The sequence below is a fragment of the Mustela putorius genome, unplaced genomic scaffold, assembly GCF_011764305.1.
Source record: "Mustela putorius furo isolate JIRA1106 unplaced genomic scaffold, ASM1176430v1.1 tig00003858_pilon_pilon_pilon, whole genome shotgun sequence".
In the NCBI taxonomy this organism is placed as follows: Eukaryota; Metazoa; Chordata; class Mammalia; order Carnivora; family Mustelidae; genus Mustela; species Mustela putorius.
This window is the reverse complement of record NW_025422010.1, coordinates 22,126,893-22,136,064: the sequence shown is the minus strand read 5'-3', so window position 1 is coordinate 22,136,064 and position 9,172 is coordinate 22,126,893.

Here is a 9,172-nt window from a genome sequence, read left to right as displayed (position 1 = left end):
GGATTTATCTATCTCTTTGGCCCAGATTTCTCTTCTGTCCTCCAGTCTTATATAGACAGTCACCTACTATATCCACCTGGGTGTCTCACAGGCTCAAACTAAACTACACACACACACACAAACAAAAACAAAAACAAAAACACCCCAAAACTAAATTAAATTTACAATCTTACCTTCAAGCTTGCTTTTTCTCCTCTAATCCCTATCTCAGTGAGACAATCTCCTTCCAGTTGCCTAGGATGTAAAATTGGGAATTGACCTTGACTTTTCCCTTCCTTTCACCTGTTTCCCTCTCTTTTCACCTGTTTCATTAGATCCTGGCAATCCTGACATCATATCTATAATAATATATCTCTGGAATCCATTGACTCCTCTTATTTCCACTGTCACTTTTAGTTCAAGCCCATGTATGCTCATTTAATTATGCTAACTGCACTCGCTGTATAACTCCAGACTTGCTCCTGCTTTGTGCTATTCTGTGGTCTGCAATCAGATTTTTATTAAAAATGTTTCTTTAGTCTGCACTGGTGGTATAGTGGTGAGCATAGCTGCCTTCCAAAATGTTCCTTTAAAAATTAACATTATAATTATTATCATCATTCATTGATTTAGGACTATTTTTCTTTCTTACTGAAAGGAACCTAAAAAAAGAAAACAATTTCTATTTTTAACTATTTACAATTCTATCATTTCAGCTGAATTCTCATTTTTGTATATTGCTTTCTATTCCTTGTCTATTATATGCTTGCTCTCACGTAAAGTATACATATGGTTTTCCCTATAATTTAGAGCCAAGTGTATCTAAATAATTTTCCAAGCCTAAACTAAACATTTAAATCAGGTCTTGTGCATAATTTCATGCTTCTAAAATGTCTTTATAATGATTATTTTATACATAATATTTATTAAACAAGAACACATAATTGTTTGCATGTATAATTATGAATTATGATAAATACTACAAAATAAAAGAAGGTACTTTGAAAGAGGATAATGGACAGTGTCTAATTTAGCTAGGGAGTTAGGAAAGTGTTCCAGGAATTAAAAGAAGCCTATGAGACTGGCAGAGAGTGAACCCGAGGAGCAGTTGCCTGAATGAGGTTGGAGAGTCAGAGAGCGGTCATATGATGTGCCAATGAAAGAAACAAATATTTTAAGCAGAGGAGTAAAACAAATTTATTAACATTTTAAACTTTTCATTTGGAAATAATTTCAAACTTAGAGAAGGGTTGCAAGAAAGAGCATTTATAACTCCGATATCCTCTTCATACAGATTTACCAATTTTAACATTTTGATTTCTTTTATCATTCCCTCTGTGTGTGTGTGTGTATGTATGTATATATAGACACACACACACACACACACACACACACACACACTCATCCTCATTACCCACAGATTCCATGTTTAATTCACCTACTTCATAAAACTTACATCAGTGGTGCTCTCTGAAGCAATACTTACTAGGACTTTCGAAGCCTTTTACAGGCATGTGGAGAACAACAGAAAATTGGAGTTACCCAATGTGCATGTTCCCAGGTGAGGTCAAACAATGAGGTGCTCTGCTTTCTTGTTTCAGCTCCCCTACTGTAACCGGCTATCCATTTTGCTACCTACTTCGTGCCATGTTTTTCTTATTTTTGTGTTTTCTGTTGGTGATGTCACTGCTAGTGACAGACATAGTGCTGGCATAGTGCTAAAGTGCTGCCTGGTTTTCCTAAGCACAGAAAGGCCGTGATCTGCTGTACAGAGGAAAATATATACGTTAGATAAGTGTAGTTCTGGTGTAAGTTATAGTGCTCGTGGTTGTGAGTTCAGTGTTACTGAATCAATAACATACTTTAAGTAAGGTGTCTTTAAACAAAAATACACATAAAACAAGGTTATGTATTGATGGATAGAGAAGAATAGTAAGAGCAAAGGCTTAAAGGAACCTAACCCTGTACTTCCCATAGGAGTCTTGGTTGACTATTAGCTAATTTTGTATTTTATAACTTTAATAGAACATAACTACCATAAGTCATGAGAATTGACTCTACATATACTTTTTTCTCTGAACTACCTAAAAGTAATTAATTTGCAGACCTGCCCTCTTCTTTCAAATATTTCATTGTATATTTCCTAAAAACAAGGACATGCACTTACATCACCAAAGTACAATGAACAACATTAGGACTTAACATTGATACAATTATTTAGTTAACAGATCTTTAATCAACAGGTCTTTTCACTTTTGGCAACTGTCTCAAAAATGTCCTTGATTTTTTTTTCCTAGTCCAGGATCCAATCCAAAATCATTCACTGTATATAGTTTTATCTCTTTAGTCTCCTTTAATCTAGAATAGTTCCTCTGCCTTTCTTTGTTTTTGATGATACTGCCAATTTTGAAAAGAATAGGCCATTTGTTTTGTAGAATGTCCTCAGCTTAGGCTTATCTCTTTCTTTTTTACTCCTGATCATATTCAGTTTAACATTTTGGCAGAAATAGTACATGAGTAAAGCTATATTCTTTATATCACAGTAGGAGACACATGATACAAGTTTGTAAGTTTTATTATATGTCTTAAATTTGACCACTTGTTTATGTTGGTATGTTTGGGGTTTCTCATTTTAAAGTTACTGTTTTTCCTCTTTGTGATTAGTAAGTTTGTGGAACATACTTTGAGACTACATAAATATCTTGTTCTTCATCAAACTTTGATGAAGTTTAGCATTCTTTACTGACTCTTGGCTGAGTCAGTTATTACTAGGATGGATGCACAGTGGTGATATTTTAAAACTCATTTTTATTTTTTATACATTGTCATTTGAGATTTTATTGGAAGAAGTAGTTTTTGCATTTCTCTTTTGTACATATCAGTATGGATTTATGTATTCTTTTTTAGCCAGTGTGTTATAACCGGTTATTACCATGATTATTTTGATTCTTAGATTATCCCAGATTTGGACAGTAGGATTTCCTCTTAAATTATCTCCTGTATCCTTTTCATGAATTCCCATCAATTTCTGAGTAACTTATATTTTTAAAAGATCATTCTAGTTATTATACAGAGAGTGGACTTGGGGAGGGTACAAGAAAAACAAGCTAGTGAGATAGCTTTTGCAGTAGACCACATGAGAGATGAGGGTGGCTTGAAATGGGGTGATGGTAGTGGATATAGAAATAGGGTGTTAGCAGTGGACATACTTGAAGGTAAAAAATTATGGATTTTTGTGGTAAATTGAGCAAGGTAGCCTTAGGCCCGAGAAATGTCATGTTGCTTTTTTTTTTTTTTTTTAAGTAGCCTCCATGTGGGGCTCCAACTCTTGACCCTGAGATTAAGACCCAAGCTGAGCTGAGATCAAAAAACAGATACTAACCAACTGAGCCACCCAGGCACCCCAAGACTGAGAAGTGTTAAGAAGCACTCTCACATTTCTAGCTTGAGAAACTGATTGGTTGATGATTTCATTCACAGTGATGGGGGAAGATGGGAGATGGAGCAGCTCTGATGGAAAAAATTGAGAGTTCAAGTTCAAGAAAGATCCGATGGAATTTGAAAGGGACACACAAGGTAGGTGTTAAATTACCTACTACCTATTACTGTCTGCTTTGTACTTCCTGACACAGTATAGATTGTACGTGAAGTAATGGGACTGGATGTTATCACTGAGGGAGAGAAGGTACAGTAAAGAGAGAAGAACGTCCTTTAAACCTCAGCAGTCAGTGGAGCCAATAGAGGAAGAGGGAAGGAGGGAAGAAGAAGGACTGGAGAGTTAGGGAAGACAACCCAAAACAGTGAAGTCAAGAAGCCAAGACAAAGGTGTTTCACTAGATGAAATGGTGAGAGGTAGTGAGACTTCAGTCTGTCTCTTTTGGAGTGATGCTTTATGAAGGCAGGGATCTTTTACTGTTGTTCGCTGCTATGGCCTTATAGACTAGAACAGTGGCTGGCCCATAATGGGTGTTTCATAAATATTTGTTGACTGAATGAATTTGTAAGTCATGTATTTTCATAATAGTGTTGCATTGATTAGATACAATCTCCAGAAAAATAATTACAATGATATGCTTCCTAGTCTTCTTCTTCTTTTCTTTTTTTTTTAAGATTTTATTTATTTATCTGACAGACAGAGATCACAAGTAGGCAGAGAGGCAGGCAGAGAGAGAGAGAGGAGGAAGCAGGCTCCCCGCTGAGCAGAGAACCCGATGCGGGACTCAATCCTAGGACCCCGAGATCATGACCTGAGCCGAAGGCAGCAGCTTAACCCACTGAGCCACCCAGGCGCCCCCTTAGTCTTCTTCTTAATATAATATTTCCTTAGGTGGTTTAGTCATTTCGTGTTTGCCTCTCTAAGGTAAAAATTTGAGGTTTCTTCCATACTCAAAAACTTTGCATGGCTCCCCTCACTATCATTGCCCTTCCTTCCCGCAGCGCCTCCAGAATAATACCCAAATGCAGAATAGAAACCCTGTCATGTTTGATCCCTGGTTGACATCACTTCTGGCCATCTCCCTTTTCTCAAACTTGCCTTCTTATGATACTGTGCTCCTCTTGCCAGGCAAAGAGGTAGGAGAAGAGCTTTTCCCAAGGAAGTCATCTTCAACCCTCTCCCAAGCAAATACCCTCCGATGTGTTTCTCCTTTCCTCGTGGTAGATCCTCTTGGTATATTCCTTACTTTCCTAAGTCCCAGTAGAATCTGGGTTTCTTTCAGAAGGGCCTGTGGGGGTACCTGGCTGGCTCAGTGAGTGGAGCATGAGACTCTTGATCTTGGGGTTGTAGGTCTGAGCCCCACATTAGGTGAAGAGATTACTTAAAAATAAAGTCTTAAAAAAAAAAAAAGGAGCCTGTGTTATTTTGCTGTTTAAGCTGCAGTGTGGGGGAACAGTATCATGAGGTTTAATGGTAGGAAGGTAGAAGGTCAAGGTTCCAGGCAAAACTGAGCTGAAACCTCCCACCTACTATCACCTCTGTTTCCACATATTCCTTCCAGAGTCCCTTCTCTATCTTCTGTTTCACCAAGTTTTGCCATGTATCTTCACTGTACTGTCAAGAAATACCAGTTAATACATTTCATTTTATTATTTTTTTTAAGATTTATTTATTTTGAGAGAGAGAGTGAGTATATGAGTTAGGGGTAGGGGCAGAGGGAGAAGAACACAATATCACTCAGACTTTTTGCTGAGCTGTATAGCATGGTGCCTAGTGCTGGGCTTGATCTCATGACCTGAGATCATGACTTGAGCTGAAACCAAGAGTTGGACACTCAACTGAATGAACCATCCAGGAGCCTCTGTATTTCATTTCATTGTTAGCCAATAAGATGTGATCTCCTCTTCTTTTTATTTTTAAAGGAACTTCTATATGAGAAAAAAAGGATTTCCAGTTTTGTTTTGTTTATTATTTAATGTCAATTAACATATAATGTATTTTTAGCTTCAGAGGTAGAAGCTAAAAATACATAACAGCAAATATTCATTACCTCATGTGCCCTTAATGCTGATCACCCGGTTCCCCCACTCTTCCCGCCCTCATCTCTCCAACAGCCCTCAGTTTGTTTCCTATGAGTAAGAGTCTCTTGGAGTGCCTAGATGGCATAGTCTGTTAAGTGTCTGACTTCAGCTCAGGTCATGATCTCAGGACTCTGGGATCCAGCTCTAGGTAAGGCTGCCATTGCTGATCTATGGCTCAGCAGTATCTTCTTCAGTGCCCACTATTGACGAAGTGTATCATATCACCAGCTGGCAAAGAAGAAATGTTTTCAGAATCCAATTCTGTTATCCCAAAAGAGGGCAAAGAAAGGTGGATCTGTGGCTGAAAGATAGAAGACTAACACATGTATTAGTATAAATACTTTAAATGAAAAAAAAAAACTATTAAAAAATAGTGAATGTATAACATTCTTTTATATGTTTGCGAATATCTTTAATGTCTGGCTTAATAGAAAACAGCTGGATTTTATATCTACTTTGCATTTAGTTTGCAGCAATATATTATTTTGGTTCAAATCTAGAAGAAAATCTGGCCTCATACAGATAGGGAGTTGGAAAAGGGAAGAGTATTTTAATAGCCTTTTCAGATTGTTGGGGACATTCTTTTTTGATGCCGCACCAAACTTTACAAGTAGCAGTTTTTAAAGTTCAGTTGCAATGTGGAAATCAAAATCATATCAATTAACCTTTCATACTCTCTTACATTCAATTCCCTTGGTTGCATTGAATGATGGATCTTTTACCTATGTACCATGTTGCTATATTGTGCATGTCTTTGGGGAATATTGGTTCATTGAGTTACTCAGATCTTCTGAATATTTACATATTTCATTATACAATATCAGAAAGTGTTTTATTTCTCGATAACACCACCAGTCTTATCAGCTTTATGTATTGGGAAGCTGTCAATCTCATAGTAGTGTATTCAGTTATTTTTTTTTAAGATTTTATTTATTTATTTGACAGATAGAGACCACAAACAGGCAGAGAGAGAGAGGAGGAGGAAGCAGGCTCCCGGCTGAGCAGAGCCCGATGTGGGGCTCGATCCCAGGACCCTTGGATCATGACCCAAGCCGAAGGCAGAGGTTTTAACCCCCTGAGCCACCCAGGCGCCCCTATACAGTTCTTTCAATTCTAATTTTTTCTTGAAAGTTGAATTTTGTCCTTGGCAATAAATGCTGTCAGTAGTTTGTCTTGAAGTGGCAGATTTACTATTTTCATTTTTGAGAAAATAGTTGCTAAATACCCAAGTCTGGAAACAAAATAGTTTGTCAGTATATTTCAGACAAAACACTGTTTGTTTGTAAAACATAGTTTCTTCCTCAGAAGAAATGACAGTCCATGAAAAAAAAAAGTGGTTAGTTCAGCTGACAATTCAAACAATTGCACAAGTGCTTTTTCTCAAATCAATCATTTTACTTTGGTAAATAGCAGAGGTACTTTTTGTGTAATTCTTACTTTATTACACAGAATATTTTAAAAACATGCACTTTTTACTGCTTCTTCAAGAACATATTATTATTTCAATAAAATATTTATTTATTTATTTATTAGAGAGAGAGAGAGATAGCGCACACACAAGCCAGCAGGAGAGAAGAGGGAGAAGCAGACTCCAGGCTGAGCACAGAGCCCCATGCGGGACTCTATCCCAGAACTGTGGGATCATGACCTGAGCCCAAGGCAGACGCTTAACTGACTGAGCCACCCGGCTAACCCTCATGGAGAACATTCTTAAGGGAAACTCCCTTGAAAAAAAAAAACAAAGTGTAAGTGTATAGCAGTAAAGAATACGATAACAAGGAGCAGTTTGGGTTCACTGCCCTGATTTATAAATGCTCTCGCAGGTTTACCCATCACTGCTTTTGCACCATCAAAATGCCCACACTGTGAAAAAAGCAATCATTTTAGTATTATATGGAAATAATTAAGACCCCCATGTACCTTCTGAAATGGTTTCAGATACCCAGAGGTAGACAGAACAAATTTTGATAATCACTACAGTAAAGAAGACTGCTTTATTCTGTTAAGCCAGCATTTCGTAAGTTTCCCCAACCAGGGACGCTTTGATCACCTGACACCCATTAACATGGCACAAAGAAAGCTTATGTGGAATAAGTTTTGGGAAACTGTGCTGAGCCTCTCTGCCGAATACAACATATGCTCCCACCAGAGCCAGTGTTTAAGGAGAGTAACTCCTCTAACCAATGATGGGCTTAACTTTTCCATCAAAAAGAATTCCTTCTACTCCCTCTTCTTTTTCGGGGATTGAATAATAGATTTTGCCTACTACTTCCATCAGGTTAAAATCTTTTTAGAGACTTGATTTAGTGATTATTAAATTGAGGCCCCAAACTGTAAAGTTTCAGTTCTTAAGCCAGAGATACTCACACTCTAGTAGGAGATACAAGTATGAAACAATTACTGGACATTATGAGACAGGTTGCAATAAAAAGCTATGGAAACACAGAGGTCAGGTCTCTGATCAAACCTTAGGAAAGGCTTCTTGGAGGACTACCTGTGTTGAGTCATAAGAAATTTCCAGTGTCAGCTCAATCATTGAAAAGGAGGAGGACAGAAGTCTTTTCAGTGAGCAAAGCATGTGTGTGCTACCCAAGCCAGTCTTGACCACTATGGTGGTCAGTGGTCTGAACACATTTACTCTTCGCAGAATTGAACTTGGGAACCTTGGAAAAGGGTGGGAAATGAACTATGGAAGTTAAAGCTATAAGAGATCATAATTGAAGCAGATGCTAGAGAGGCCATAATGCACATGTATGAGCTAGAAGCTTATAAGGGAAAAGGAACCATGAGTGAACATAAGCAATGAGTTGAAGAAATGAAATGAGGCTGACAGTAGAGGGAGAAGAACAGAACAGTTGTGCAGAAGGGAACTGATCCACTTACTACTTCAACATTAGGGTTAAGACCCAAAAGTTCTTGATGTGGACAATTTTTAATGCTGCCATTCCTAGGAGGCAAAGTGATGCCATTGTTCTGAGTTTGGTACTTCCCCCTGAAAGCCCTTATTTCCTTGTATCCTTTTGGAGTGAATCTTTGTTTCTTTTAACCAAAAGATCTCAGCTAAAATGGGGCATAGACAAATCATGGCACAACTGGCAAAATCCAAGTATCATGTTTGAATAAAGTGCCCTTGAATTGTCTCTGCATTTCAGTGCAGCCAGGCCAGCCTGAAATGAATGATATTGATGTGTTATATGCATTTCAAAGACAGAATTGTAATTTACAAACAAACATCATTTGGAGAACTTTTCCAAAATCTCATTCCTGTTGTTTTCTCCATTATCAATAAATATAACTTTATGCTAGAAGAAGATAATTTTTAAAATATACCATCTTAGGGCGCCTGGGTGGCTCAGTGGGTTAAGCTGCTGCCTTCGGCTCAGGTCATGATCTCAGGGTCCTGGGATCGAGTCCCGCATCGGGCTCTCTGCTCAGCAGGGAGCCTGCTTCCTCCTCTCTCTCTCTCTGCCTGCCTCTTTTCCTACTTGTAATCTCTCTCTGTCAAATAAATAAATAAAATCTTTTAAAAAAAAATATACCATCTTAGCCAGTAGTTTCATATATACCTTTTAAGTCAGAAGCATGGAGACAACTAGTATTTGACTTGGGATTTTTTTTAAAGACTTTTACATTTATTTTAGAGAGACCGTGTGCACATGTGTGTGCGTGTGGGAGA